General features: G+C 48.6%; 1 long non-coding RNA gene across 1 annotated transcript; it reads left to right on the top strand.

Annotated features, from left to right (window-relative positions):
- Positions 1 to 8079: 8079 nt before the first annotated feature.
- Positions 8080 to 11340, top strand: LOC128344325 (uncharacterized). Its single transcript, XR_008315791.1, has 3 exons — positions 8080 to 9729; positions 9946 to 9968; positions 10184 to 11340. It is a non-coding gene; the product is annotated as an uncharacterized LOC128344325 (long non-coding RNA).
- Positions 11341 to 14480: the final 3140 nt, after the last annotated feature.

Below are 14480 nucleotides of genomic sequence, written 5' to 3'. Positions count from 1 at the left end.
CATAACAATCCGCAGGCTCCGGATCAGAACAGGTAATATAACATGATTTAGTGGTTCATCTGAAGTCTGCATTGTTTTAAATCAGCTGCAAATTTCTAAACATCAGACCTAGTATGTGCTGCAGATTGGATGTAGTTTCCAAATACATTCCCACCACTCTTAGAAACATTGGAAGCTGTCTTATACTGCCTTATACTGATTCAGACCATTGGTCCATCGAGCTTAGTATTGTCTACACAGACTGGCAGCGGTTTCTTCAAGGCTGCTCAAAAGCCATAGTCTTTGACAAACAGGGTCCCATAGAATTCTGTTTTGGCCCCCATGATTTTTAACATCTCCATGTCCAAACAAAGCATCTCTGCCACTACCCTGGGGGAGGTCCTTTGGGGACTTGATGTTGGATCAGAGGAACTGTGGAATGAAATCAAAGAAGTTGTTAAGGACAAATGATTCAGAGAAGATCAAACAGAGTTGGAAGGAGTATACTGAAAATCTGTACAGCAGTGACGCCAACATCCAAGATACTTTAGAACAGAGATTCTCAATGTTGGGTCCCCAGATATTTTTGGACTCCATAATCTCCAATCCCAGTGCCCTTTGGTTGGGGATTCTGGGAGTTGAAGTCCAAAAACATCTGGGGACCCAACGTTGAGAATCCCTGCTCTAGAAAATATTCCTACTTGCAAGAACCTCTAGTATGGGAATATGAAGTTAGATTAGCACTCCGGTCATTACCAAGTCAGAAGGCTACAGGAATAGATGGAATGTCTAAAGAAATATGGCAGGTAACAGAAGAAGAATCAGTCATGGCTCTAACCAAACTATGCCAGCAAATCTGGAGAATGACACAGTGGCCAACAGATTGGAAGAGGTCAGTCTACATACCCATACCAAAGAAAAGAGACTTAACAGATTGCACAAACCATCGCACAATATCCTTAATTTCACATGCTAGCAAAATAATGCTGAGGATCATTCAATGCAGATTAGAGCCTTATGTGGAAGAGAAATGCTGGATGTTCAAGCTGGTTTCAGAAAATGCTGAGGAACAAGAGACATCTTTGCTGATGCATGCTGGATCATTGAGAAAGTCAAAGAACACCAGAAAGAAGTCAACATGTGCTTTATTGACTACAGAAAAGCCTTCGATTGCATTGACCATGTCAAGCTGTGGAATATCCTTAGGAAAATGGGTGTCCCAGAACACCTCATTGTTCTCATGAGAAACCTATCCACAGGACAGGAAGCCACAGTCCAGACGGAACATGGTGGAACAGACTGGTTCCAGGTTGACAAAGGAGTAAGACAAGGCTGTATACTTTCTCCCTCTTTTTTCTATTTATATGCCAAACATATACGGAGAGAAACTGGATTGGAAGAAGATGAGTGTGGCTTTAAACTTGGAGGAAGAAACGTCAATAACCTGCGCAACGCTGATGACACCACTCTGATAGCTGAGAATGTGGATGATCTGCAAGCTCTACTAATGAAAGTCAAGGAGCACAGTGAAAAAAATGGGACTACAACTAAATGTCAAGAAGACTAAACTAATGGCAACGGGTATAGCTAACAGCCTCAGAATTGACAATGAAGACATTGCAGTGTTGGATAGCTTTTGCCTTTTAGGATCGACCATCAACAGTAAAGGATCCAGAAGTCAAGAAATACACTGTAGACTAGCACTTGGTAGGGTTGCAATGAAGGCCTTGGAAAGGATATTTAGATGCCGTGATGTGTCTACACCTACAAAGATTAGAATTGTTCGGACAATGGTTTCCCACGTGACGCTCTGGATGCAAAAGCTGGACTTTGAAGAAGCAAGATAGAAAAAGCACTGAAGCTTTTGAACTTTGGTGTTGGAGAAGACTTTTGAGGATACCATGGACAGCCAGGAAAACAAACAAATGGATCCTAGAACGAATCAATCCAGAATTTTCATTCAAGGCACAAATGAACAGGCTCGAACTATCATACTTCGGACACATTATGCAAAGTCCAGCTCCCTTGAGGAGTCCATAATGCTGGGAAAGGTTGAAGGAAAGAGAAGAAGAGGACGGCCAGCAGCAAGGTGGATGGACGCGATTACGACAAAAATGAATGCACCACTGAGAGACCTTAAAGGCCAAGTTGAAGACAGATCATCCTGGAGAGAATCTATATGTGGTTACTAAGAGTCGACACCAACTTGACGGCTCTTAATCAATCAATGAATCAAATCAATCATCTCCAACAATTTCCCTGCTAGTTAGAAGCAGCCAAGTTGGGCTAGATAGAAGCAGCTAAGTTGGGCAAGGATGCAGAGAAGAAGTGGAAGGCCGCACTGACCCAAGCAGTTTGTCCATGTCCTCAGGCATCACAGATTGAAACTGAAATACCACTATTTGCGCAAAGACATACAAAATTAAATTATTGAAATTCTGGGCAAGACCATCACTGAAAAGATCTTGTCTGCAATCAAGAAAGCAAAGTACTATTTTATAACATTGGACTGCATTCCAGACCTCAGTCACACTGAGCAGATGATGGTTATTATTCATTTCGTTTCCTGCAAAGAAGGCACTGTGGATATAGAAGAACATTTCCTAGGTTTCCTGGAAGTGCATGATGCAACTGGAGAGGGTTTGTGTGACACTCTTGTCAATCAACTGCATCCCTGGAATCTTAATATTGGTGATATGAGGGACCACGGCTACGACAACGGAGCCAACATGAAAGGGAAAAGGAATGGGCTGCAGAGGTGGATTTTAAAAATGAACCCTCAAAGTAAATTCAAGCAAGAAACAAAACACAGAATTAATGTGTGCCACTGTTCAAAGAAAGTTGCTCTCTGAAGGCAGCCCCTTCCTAATAAGTGCAAGCACAAATGCAGAATGAATGTGTGCTACTCAAAAAGAAATGTCCCTGAGGAAACCATCTTTACTTATTTCTCACTCTTCTATGTAACTTGTGTTGAAAAGCAGTATACAAATAGCTAAAACGGAAGCAAGTAGACTTCCTCCCTTCAAAACTCTTATTTTTAGTCATATCACGTGTCAATCAGTTAATCACATCTGACTGATTTACTGATTAATTGATCGATCAATGAAAACTAATTGGATTAATCAGTCAAGGTGTCCTTAACCAGATAATAGCTTGATTAGGCAGGAAGGCTTTAAATAGAGTCCTCGGGTTTCCCCACCCCACCCCCCAGTTTTCCAAAGCACAAGTGAAATTGAGAAGAGATCCCTGGTCAGGGGGAGAATGATCGTGCTTAAGCACACCACACAAACACCACGCAGCCTTGCTAAACACAGCAGGTGTGTGTGCGCGCGCTGGTGAAGGAGCTCTCTCCCTCTCTCTCCCTCTCACGTGTTACCCAGACAGTTCCAGCAAGATAGGAAGCCTGTGTGGAAAGGAGAGCAGCAGGTACGCGCTTTCCTTCCCCAGCCCACCATCCTCCTCCGGAGCCCATTAATCCTCGGCACCCCTGGCCAGTGCCACTTTGGCCACATCGTTGAACTGGCCCTGAATAGTATCTAGTTGGAAGAGGGCACCAGATGGGAACAGGCTGCGGGAGGGAAAGAACCACAAGCTGAATGTCTCCCCGTCATCTTTCATGATTAACATACCTTCATTCAGCTCTGAAATTCTGAGACTTGCTTTTGTCCAAACAAATCGGCAGAAGTTATGCAAACCCCTGTGAATGGACCTCCTTGGGGAGCCTGGGTGCGACTTCTTCACTCTGGGGCAGGAGTGTCCTTCTGGCCTGTCCATGGAGCCGGTTCCTCCCCAGAGTTCTTCAAATACTATAACGAGAATGAAGACCCAGACCCCGATGGGCTGACCTCTGCTGAATACACTGTCATCTTCTTTGCAACCACCACAAGCTTGGAAGGGGCTCGACCCAATGCCAGAGCTGACAAACTAAACGCTGCCACCCCCCAAGGCAGACCCAGACTCAGACCCAGAAATAAGCTGTGTGTCTCCCCCTCATCTTTCATTGTTAACTTACTTATATTCAGCTCTGAAATTGTGAGACTTGCTATTGTGCAAACAAATCTGCAGAGGTTATGTAAACTACTAGGGCAGAACCATCAACAGAAAGGGTGAAGCCTGTCAAAAGATCCAAGAGGTAACCCCAGGCAGAAAGCAGCAGCAAGTGGAAGCCGCCATGGGAGGGCAACCCACCAGCCCTTCTGGGGAAGATCAAGGCAGCCAGGTGTGTGGTCAATGCACCAGGTGGGGGTGTGACTTCTGAGGGGAAAGCTCTTCCCAGCTGGGGGAGGGGAGACTCCACAGAAAGAAGCAGGAGGCTGCTATGGAGCATGCCAAATTATTGCAGACCCTCCCCAGGAGGAACCTGGATCTTGGGGAGCCTGGGTGGGACGTCTTCCCTCTGGGGCAGGAGTGTCTTTCTGGCTTGTACAGGGAGATGGTTCCTTCCCAGGGTTCTTCTGGCCATCAGGCCAGCGCTGACCATCCAAGTGCTGGGCCCCACCACAGACCCAGAAATAAGCTGTGTGTCTCCCCCTCATCTTTCTCCCCCTCATCTTTCATCTTTCACTTCACATATTCAGCTTGGAGAAATCTGGAGCAAATAGGCCCATCACCTCCATAGCAGCCACACGGTGATCCGGAAGCTGCTACTGCCTCCCTTGGTACCGGAGCCTGGGTCCAGTCCCAGCCAGGCCTTGCAGGAAACCCCCCTTTCTTCTTTGTGGTCTCTGTGCATCACACTTGGGTTAGGCGCCTGAGCAGAGCCACGTTCCAGAACCTTCCAAAGCTTCACCCCCTCATCGACCTCCGCTAGGGCAAGACGTTGGAGCTTTCCTCTGCCTTCACCTCAGAACGTATCTCCTATACAATTGTCTACTTTAACCTCCTTTTATTCTATCTGTTTCTCTCTTCTCTAAGTATATCTGACCGTCCATTTTGCATTTTGATTCCTTTCGCGCCGCCCCACCCCCCACGCTTCGGTGGCCAGCGGGGCTTTGCCCCTTATGGCAGCAGCCCCCAAAGTAACCTTGAAATGTTGCTTGGCCTGTGCAGCAAAAATCCCCACCTTGGACAGGCACGCAAAGTGTCTTCCTTGCTTGGGGGAGGCCCATAAGGTGGATACCTGTACAATTTGTAAGGGCTTCACCAAGCAGGCTCGCCACAGCAGAGATGTGGGAAAGGGCCCTTCAAGCAAGTTCGGCAGCGGCAGGAGGTAGCCCAAGGTCGGGACCTCAAAATCGGATGGAAGGACAGCCCCACTCTGAGTCTGAGCCTATTGAACAACAAAATGCCACGGTTGCTACTGCCAAGGTCAGCGCACTGGCGCATGCAGCCGTACTCGATCTGTAGCTGCCTCCACTGGAATTACCCCTGCCTCTGCCGGGCTTACCTCCTGTTATGGTACAGGGCGAGAAGGTGCGGCTTGCGTCCTCAAAACCAGCCACGAACTCAATCAGGTCAAAGCAGACCTGGGCCAGCCCTGCCTACTCAGGCAGATTGTGTAGGAGGTGGGTTGGACCCCTGCTACCCAGGTTCCCCCTCATCCTCCTCGAGTGAGACATCCTGCATATCTAAACATCATGGGAAACGTTATCATTGGTTTTACCACCCATTGCTCTCTAGATGGTTCTATTCCCCACACTTTGAGAGGGACACGCACCCTTCGCACTGGATGATGGCTCCTTACACTGATGTGGAGCCGGTGAACTATTTTGGATTTCCGTCAGGTCCATTCTACAAGAAAAGGCTAAGGGATTATCTAGGCGGAAAGAGGAGAGGACATAAGCGGTCACGCTCCCATTCTATGTCGGGATCAGATTCCTAGATCAGATTCTAGCCCTAAGAGGCGTAGCAGGAAACAAGGGAAGAAGCCAAAGAAAGCAAGACCAGCAGACCCTCGATCTCCTTCGGTCCCAAGCACTCCACTCAAGGTCCCATTGCTACCCCCGATGACTGTGGATCCTGTGCTTCCAGCCCCAACCCAGCCTGTGGACCCTATGCTGCCAGCTCCTATGGCTCCGCCTGCAGAGCCAGTAGAGCCAACGCTTCCGTCGCCAGCACCGGTGGTGGTGATTGATACTCCTGTCCAGGACCTGAGGTTGCAACCGCTGGATCCACCAGGTACTCCAGACGTGGATGGAACAGAGAGTGCAATGGAACAGCCGGAATCGGAGCAACCGGAGGGTTCCTCTTTGGCGGAAGTGAAACGTTACACAGAGCAGCTCCTGCGCATGGCATACCTACCAGTACAAGGTACTCCCGTTTGGTTTGGCCTCTGCACCTCGAGTCTTTACGTAATGTATGGCGGTGGTAGCGGCACACCTCCGGCTGCAAGGGGTGATGGTCTTCCCGTTCATCGACCATTGGTTATTGGAAGCAAACTCCCGCAAAGGCCTCAAAGAACCTTTCAGCTGCTCACCTTTCAGCTGCTTCGGTCCCTGGGTCTAGAGGTCAACTTCACGAATTCGAAATTCTGACCACTGCAACGTGTGGAGTTCCTCAGCACACTGTTGGATTCCAGAGAGAGCAGTGCATACCTTGGCCCTCACAGGGTGCTGAGCATCAGAGAGGCAGCCCTGCGTTTCTGCCACAAGAGGTGTCACAGGGCCAGGGTGGTGCAGAAGATACTTGGGCACATGGCTTCATCTACGGCTGTTCTGCCACTTGCACGCTTTCACATGAGGCCTCTACAAATGTGGTTCCTGGACAACTTCAATCCCCACCTTCATGGCCCCGACAGAGATGTGGGCCCCGTGGAGCGTACTGGCATAGGTACAATGGTGGACGAAGTCCGCACCTCTGACAGGTGTGTGTGTCCCTTTCCAGCGCCCTCCTCCGAGATTGTCAATAACAACTAACGCTTCCACATCTGGATGGGGAGCGCACTTTGGGAAATTCACAGTGGCCGACCTTTGGCCTCACCATCTCAAGTACCAACACAGAAACTACCTGGAGTTAATGGCCATCCTCCTAGCACTAAAGGCCTTCCGCCACTGGATCTGGGGACAGTCTGTACTCATCTTGACAGACAATACCACAGCCCGCTCATACCTAAACCGTCAAGGTGGGATGGTCTCTTGCAAGTTATTGTTTCTGCTACTTGAGATCTGGGTGTGGTGCACACGCAGAGGTATCTGGCCAACAGCGGAGCACATAGAAGGAGTCTCGAACACCCTGGCGAATGCCTTCAGCCGTCAGACGGGAAACTCTCATGAGTGGTCTCTAGAGAGGAATGTGTTGAAAGGCTTGTTCCATCGCTGGGGGACTCGGAGAGCAACAGGAAGTGCGTCCAATATTGCAGCAGGGGTGGGAAAGGCTGACGATCCCTGGGTGATGCGTTCCTTCACCACTGGGGAAGAGACTTTGTGTACGCATTCCCGCCGTTCCCTTTAATTCCAAGGGTACTTGAGAAACTGAAAAGGGACAGAGCAGATGCGTTTCAGGTGGCGCCTTGGTGGCCGCGGCAACCCTGGTTCACTTCCCTCCTGCAATTGGCCAACCACACCTTTGTGCACCTGCTGGTATACCTGGAACTGTTGACATTGGAGGGGGCCCGCAGGATCCATCTGAACGTAGAATCCCTCCATCTGACGGCTTGGAGGATCTGACGCTCCCCTCCATCTCAGACTCTGTACTTAAAGTCCTGGAAGCAGCACGGAAGCCATCTACATGACGCTGCTATCCTGTCCAGTGGAAGAAGTTTTCTGATTTTGTCGCGAAGTCTGGTCTAGCCCCTGATCAGGTTCCGGTCCAGACTATCCTGGAATATCTTCTGGCTCTGAGAGAGTCTGGACTGGCACAGGCATCCATCAGGGTGCATTTGGCCGCTATTGCTTCCTACCACACTTATTTGGGTCTGTTTGTTGACCTGGTGGTTAAGAAGTTTTTTGAAAGGGTTATTAAATTTGTTCCCAACTCATCCACGTTTGTTGCCCATATGGGACCTTCAATTAGTTCTTTCACGGTTATTGTCGCCACCTTTCGAACCCATGGCGACTTGTTCTTTGAAGCTCCTGTCATTGAAGTGTCGGAGTTCCATCTGGCGCAGGAACTAAGGCTGCCCGTTTTCTTCCCTGATCCACGCTCAGAGAAAGAAAGGGCCTACCACTCTTTGGATGTTCGGAGGGCTCTTGCCTTCTATGTAGATTGGACAAGACCCTTCAGAAGGACAGAGAGACTCTTTGTCAGCTTTTCAGGCTCATCTATGGGCATGCCTATATCAACGCAGCGAGTTTCATCTTGGGTAGCAGAGACTGTACGTCTAGCCTACCAGCTGGCTAAGAAGCAATTGCCGGGCCCTATTCGGGCCCATTCCATGAGGGCAGTGGCGTCATCGGAAGCCTTTTGGCGGGGAATTGCATTGGAGGAGATTTGCAGGGCAGCTAGCTGGGCTAAAACGTCTACCTTCATACAACACTATGCGCTGGATGTTCGTTCCAGAGATCAGGCATGTTTGGGGACGGCAGTACTTCACTCAGTCTCTCATTAGGCTGCTCCCACCAGCCAGGTAAGCTAGCTCACTATGATCTCAAGTGTGATGCACAGAGACCACGAAGAAGAAGGGCAGGTTTCCTACTTGTAACCGTAGTTCTTCGTGTGGTCTTCTGTGCATTCACACTCCCGCCCTACTTCCCCACAGCAGCTGGTCTCTTTTGTTGAGCGGCGGTCTCCTTGACTGAGGTAGTGTGTGGTTCAACCTACAAAGGGAGTGGGTCTTCCCGCTCTTTTTTCCTTTTTGGGGGTGAAGCTTTGGAAGGTTCCAGAACGTGTCTCTGCGCAGGCGCATAACCCAAGTGTGAACGCACAGAAGACCACACGAAGAACTACGGTTACAGGTAGGAAACCTGCCCTTTCCTTGATGCCCCTTTTCATTCCTCATTTCATTCCGCATTTCATTCCAGCCCCATTTCATTCCTCATTTGTGTGTTTGTGCGTGTGTGCATTTCTTTTAGGTGGCATATCTGAGCTGAGTAAGGTAAGCAGAGGCAGAGGCGCTTTTACTCCTGGATTTTGGGGATGCAGCCCCTGGTGTCCATACTCCTTGGGGGCTCCCAAATAATCTTTAGTCAGTCCTGGGTGGTGTGGTTTGTGCCCTCAAGAACGTATGTGTTAAAAAATGTTTAATTTGCATTGGGGATGGGTGGGGGCTCCAAAGGCTTTTAGGTCCAGGCTCCAAAATTACCTAGGTGCACCTCTGAGCAGAGGCGATCTTGCCAGCGGCTCTTTCTCTTGGGGGGTTGTAATTTTTATCCCCCAGTTAATTAGCAGAGCACTAAAGAAGCTACCCATTCCAGTTACAGAGTAGTTGCAGAGTTTAGTTGTTGCAGCCATTTAGAGAAGTCACATGGAGAGTCTTGTAGAATAAATACAAAGTATTTATTGGTGAAGTACACCTTTGGATAAGAAAGACCTAACCGTAATCTATAGAACAACATAATGAATAGGTGCGGGAGAGAGAGAGATTTTTCCATCTGCTCTCTAAGAGGAAAAGAAGGGATTCTTTCTGACTCTCAACAGGAAATACCTGAAGAGTCATATCAGGGGTCATAGAGTAGAGACCGATAGAATGGTTAGGGAGACCCTTACTCACTATCTCTACCCCCAATGCCCCTAGTGGTCATAAGGATAGTTGGTGCAAAAAGTTGATGCACTGGTAGTCCATCTCCAACACTTTCCCGGGCTATGCAATGTAGTCCTCTACATTCCTCATTTGTGTATTTGTTTCTTTTAGTTGGCAAATCTCAGCTGCGTAAGGTAAGCAGAGGCAATTTTACCATCTGGTCTTCCTAGTGCTATGCAATGTGTTCCTTTTCATTCCTCATTTGTGTGTGAGTGTGCTTGTTTCTTTTAGGTGGCAAATCCCAGATGGGTAAGGTAAGCAGAGGCAATTTTGCCATCCTGTCTTTCTATTGCTAATCAATGTGTTCCTTTACATTCCTTGTGTGTGTGTTTGTGTGTGTTTGTTTTTAGGTGGTGAATCCCAGCTGGATAAGGTAAGCAGAGGCAATTGCCATCAGGTCTTCCCAGTGCTATGCAATGTGTTCCTTTTCATTCCTTGTTGTTGTTTTGTGTTGTGTGTGTTTCTTTTAGGTGACAAATCCGAGCTGGGTAAGTTAAGCAGAGGCAATTTTGCCATCAGGTCTTCCTAGTGCTAATCAATGTGTTCCTCTACATTTCTTGTTTGTGTGTTTCTGTGTCTTTGTTTTAGGTGGTGAATCCCAGCTGGATAAGGTAAGCAGAGGCAATTGCCATCAGGATGGTTCTCTGAACCAGCCTGACAACCAGGCTGGTTCGATGGTTTGATCGCGAAACAAACAGGCCTTCAGGAAAGGTGGTCCAGTCCAAGATCAAGCCAAATCAGCCCTGACCAGGAGGACATGGCTCCCATGTAGCCGTCCTCTGTGAGAAGTGGCTACATGCATGGGATGGCCAATGGGGTCAGTGTGGCGCTGCTGCTACTTATGCGGCACACATGCTTCCCTCCTCCGAACTTTGCAGGCTTTGCGGCTCCCGCCCACCCTCCCTAGTTCAGTGAGAGATTAGCTGGTCGCTTATGGGCCGAGTAGGAATTTTTGGTCTTCACCTGATTGGCTTTGTGTGGAGATTTTTTCGCCTACTCCTCACTGACTGTGTTTTAAAGGGAATAACCCCCTTTTTAGGGGTGGGAGTCTGGTTGCAGGTTAAGTGGTCACTTTGGCAGGTGAGTGTGGGCTTTGGAGGTTAAGACCTCGATTGGTGCTCAGCCATAGGCACCTTTCAGGTAGAGATGGTTTCATGGAACAACCTTTCAGGGTTTTGTGGCCCAGGGGTGTCTGAGGTGGCCAGAGCCTAAGGGGTATACTCATGGGTCAAATGAGCCGTAAGCCAGAATTTGGCTTTCAAAAAGCCAAATCTGGTCACCTAGCGAAGGAACCACTTTTAGGGCACTGTTCAGCTGACCCACTCAAAGCTTTGGGGCTGGAGGGGTGGTGACCAGTGTTTCCTCTAACAGGGATTCCCAGATGTTGACTACAACTCCCAGAATCCCAAGCTACAATGGCTTTTGCTTGGGGATTATGGGAGTTGTAGTCCACAACATCTGGGGATCCATGTTGGAGGGAACAGTGGTGGTGACCCTGGTGGCTACCTCCTTGACACAGTAAACTGTGTGGCTTGGTGGGGCTATGCTGAGGTTTCATATGGCATCTGCCAAGCCTGGCTGCTTTGCCCAACAGTGAGAGGAGCTCAGCCCTCGCTAGGAGGCTGTGCCTACCCGAAAAGGGGATTGGAGTTGCCCACACTCTAGTTTAGGGAGGTTATAGTTATACCTGTTGCTGATCTCTGCATAGTTTATAGTTAATAAAGTGGCCCTAGTTTTCATCCATACACGTGTGTCCTGTCTTCCTTTGGGGATCTGGGGGCAAAGACTTAATGGCTTGGCGATGCTGTCCATCGAGAAGCAGATGATCAAAGAAATTCTGGACTTCAGTCATAGAACCATCAAACTGCTTGTAAGACAGAAAGAGTGTCAGGCCAATTTTCTTTACAAGCAATGATAAGAAAAGGCACTTCTCCGAACAACCAAATGGAGGATGTTTCAGTCAGAAAAAAAGAGGCAGCAGAACAGCCATTGTTGACAGAGCTGAGCTACTTTATTTTGAACTCATTGCAATCAAAACCACCTTTTATTTCTTTGAGAAGAAGAAGAAGAAGAAGAAGAAGAAGAAGAAGAAGTTGTTGTTCTATAGCAAATGTTAATTTATTAAATAAATAATTACATTTGCCACATGCTGCCTTGGCTGAGTATTTGAAAATATACATCTTTCTTCTCACCTAAGCTGTTCCTTAGTGCAGAGAAGCAGGTTGTGGAGATATCTTGCTATTGGCAGTTGGATGCAGAGGCGCTCTTACCCCCGGACCTTGGGGAAAATGTCAGCGAGGCCTCCAGCCACCACCGCGTGCCCACCCTGCCGCTGTCCGGCTGCGCTGAACCTCCAGTGTTTTTCATAATTTTAGCTGCCATGTGCGTGGCCGGGGGTGTGGGGTTGATCTAGCAGGCCTCCCCTCCGTGGTGGTGGGCGGAGCAGCCCAGCAGCCCTTGAGAACTGCGAGGCACTCCAGCGCACCTGCACAGTGGGAGTAGATCATCACAAGCCCCTGGATGACAGGCCCAGCGGCTGCTCCGCCCATCGCCACCACCACCATGGAGGGAGGCCGGCTTGGATCACCCCCACCCTCACCGGCCATGCACATGGTGGCTGCAAAAAGGTGGCGAAAAGGGCAAGGAGTGGCGCGGCGGCCAGGACAGTAGCGTTTGCAGGCAGCGGTGACAGTAGGACACCTAGGTTTGCACTGGAAATGTCCAAGGGGGGCCTCGTGGCAGCAGGGGGCTTGTGGCAGGGAGTGTGTGCCTCGTGGCAGCGGGCGTCCCCCTCTGAAGCCCTTCAGGCCTGGGCACCAAAATGGGCACCTAGGTGCGCCCCTGGTTGGATGAAGAGTTGGTAAACCTAACTGGGAGGTGAATTGAAGGTCAAGAAGCAGGCGTCTTGGGAATTCAGCACCCAGACAGCAGACAGGTATACCTTGCCATAGGGTCACCCACTAGAGGGATGAAAAGAAGGGATAGGAAGCATTAGGTGTACTTAAACAATGCCCAGCAACTAAATTCCAGCAAACAATTCCCAGCAACACTGCCCAGAGATTTCTATATCAGGCAGTATAGAAATTCAATAAACCATTAATAGGTTTGATGTTGCTTTGCAGAAGAGCCGCTTTCTGTTGATTAAGGCAGGAAGAGAATTTCTGCTGTAATACTCTGACGAAGCAAAGGAGAGAGAGAGAGACAGAGGATGTTGACACACAGACCTCTAAGCAGGGCCGGCTCTAGGGGATCTGGCGCCCAGATGCAACATTCTGTTGAGCGCCCTTAGTTATCGTGAAAAATAAAAATTCGAAATACAATTAGTCTGTATTCAAAATTTAATACACAAAGATTTCATGTAATTATGTACATAACACTGTATCTAATATAATTAGGCATATAATATATATGGACTTTGAAGAAGCCAGATAGCAAAAGCATCGACACTTTTGAACTTTGGTGCTGGAGAAGACTTTGGAGGACTCCATGGACAGCCAGGAAAACAAACAAATGGATCAGGTTGGGATCATGATACTAAGGTTTCAACCTCAGCTGAAGGAAACTTAGTTGAGTCAATGTCAGACTGCTCATTGTTAACGCTGAGATAATAGGCTGAGGCAGGCAGCTCCTCCCTCAAGAGCAGGGAAAGGGGAACCTGTTTCCCACTCCTTCCAGGGAGCAGCTCCTCCACAGCTTTTCACCCTGTCTGGTATCATCTGCTCAGGCAGTTCCGTCCTCCCTCAAGAGCAGGGAAAGGGGAACGGCCGGACCCGCACGCAGGAAAGCAAGAGAATTGGCTTGGTTGGTTGCTGCTGCTTGTTGTTTAAACCTCCCCCCCCCCCAAATGCCCGCAACAAGCTCAGAGGGGAGTCACAGCAAGCACAGCATCTGGAGCGCGGGAAGAGGAAGGAGGCGCCAGCGGGAGATGGTTGGGATGCTGCACGCAGGCGCCAGGCAGGTCCACGTGATGCACAGTAACAGCGGCGCCAGCAGCAGGGCGTGATGATCGGGTTGGAGCGGAGGGACCAGGGCCGGACTGGGGGCACTGAGAGGGCGGGGGAACATATGTGGGGAGGGCGCCAGGTTTTCAGCAGAATGGGTGGCTTTCACAGCCCTTTTTTGTTTCATTTAATAATTAATTTTTTTCCTGTTAACTATTGATATCTAAACTCTGTTTTCTGTTGTTGTTATTATTATTATCATTATTATTAACATTTTGTATCCCGCTCTTCCTCCAAGGAGCCCAGAGCGGTGTACTACACACTTTTTATTTATTTATTTATTTATTTTTGCATTTATATACCACCTTTCGTTAAAAAGACAACACTTGAGTTTCTCTTTCACAACAACCCTGTGAAGTAGGCTAGGCTGAGAGAGAAGTGACTGGCCCAGAGTCACCCAGCTAGTATCATGTCTGAATGGGGATTTGAACTCGGCTCTCCCCAGTCCTAGTCCAGCACTCTAACCACTACACCACGCTGGCTCTGTTACTTATAGGTTACTATTAATACTTCCAATGAAGTATCACTTGTGTTACCTGGGAGGCCCCCAGTTACCACAAAGCAGATGAACAAGGATGATTGAAGGAAGCAAAATCACCGTTTATTGAAAACCAGCGCTGGTGACGCTCCCAGTACCTAACGGTAAAACCTGAGAGACGTGCCCAGCTGCCTGGCTCACAAGTTTTTATACTTTGGCATAACTACATAGCTGGGCATCAACATTCAGCCCCAAAGAAGCAATCAGTTCATTACATTCGTACATATGCTTGCATAGAGGCTGGACTTTGCGCTCTAAGTTTCTATTTCACAGCAGAGAGATAATTAATTAATAGAAGAAGCCTCCACATTCCTAGAACAATACAGTTACTATTCAGGGGAGCCTA

This window comes from Hemicordylus capensis, chromosome 2 (genome assembly GCF_027244095.1).
Source record: "Hemicordylus capensis ecotype Gifberg chromosome 2, rHemCap1.1.pri, whole genome shotgun sequence".
Lineage (NCBI taxonomy): Eukaryota > Metazoa > Chordata > Lepidosauria > Squamata > Cordylidae > Hemicordylus > Hemicordylus capensis.
This window is presented reverse-complemented; position numbering and strand designations above follow the sequence as displayed.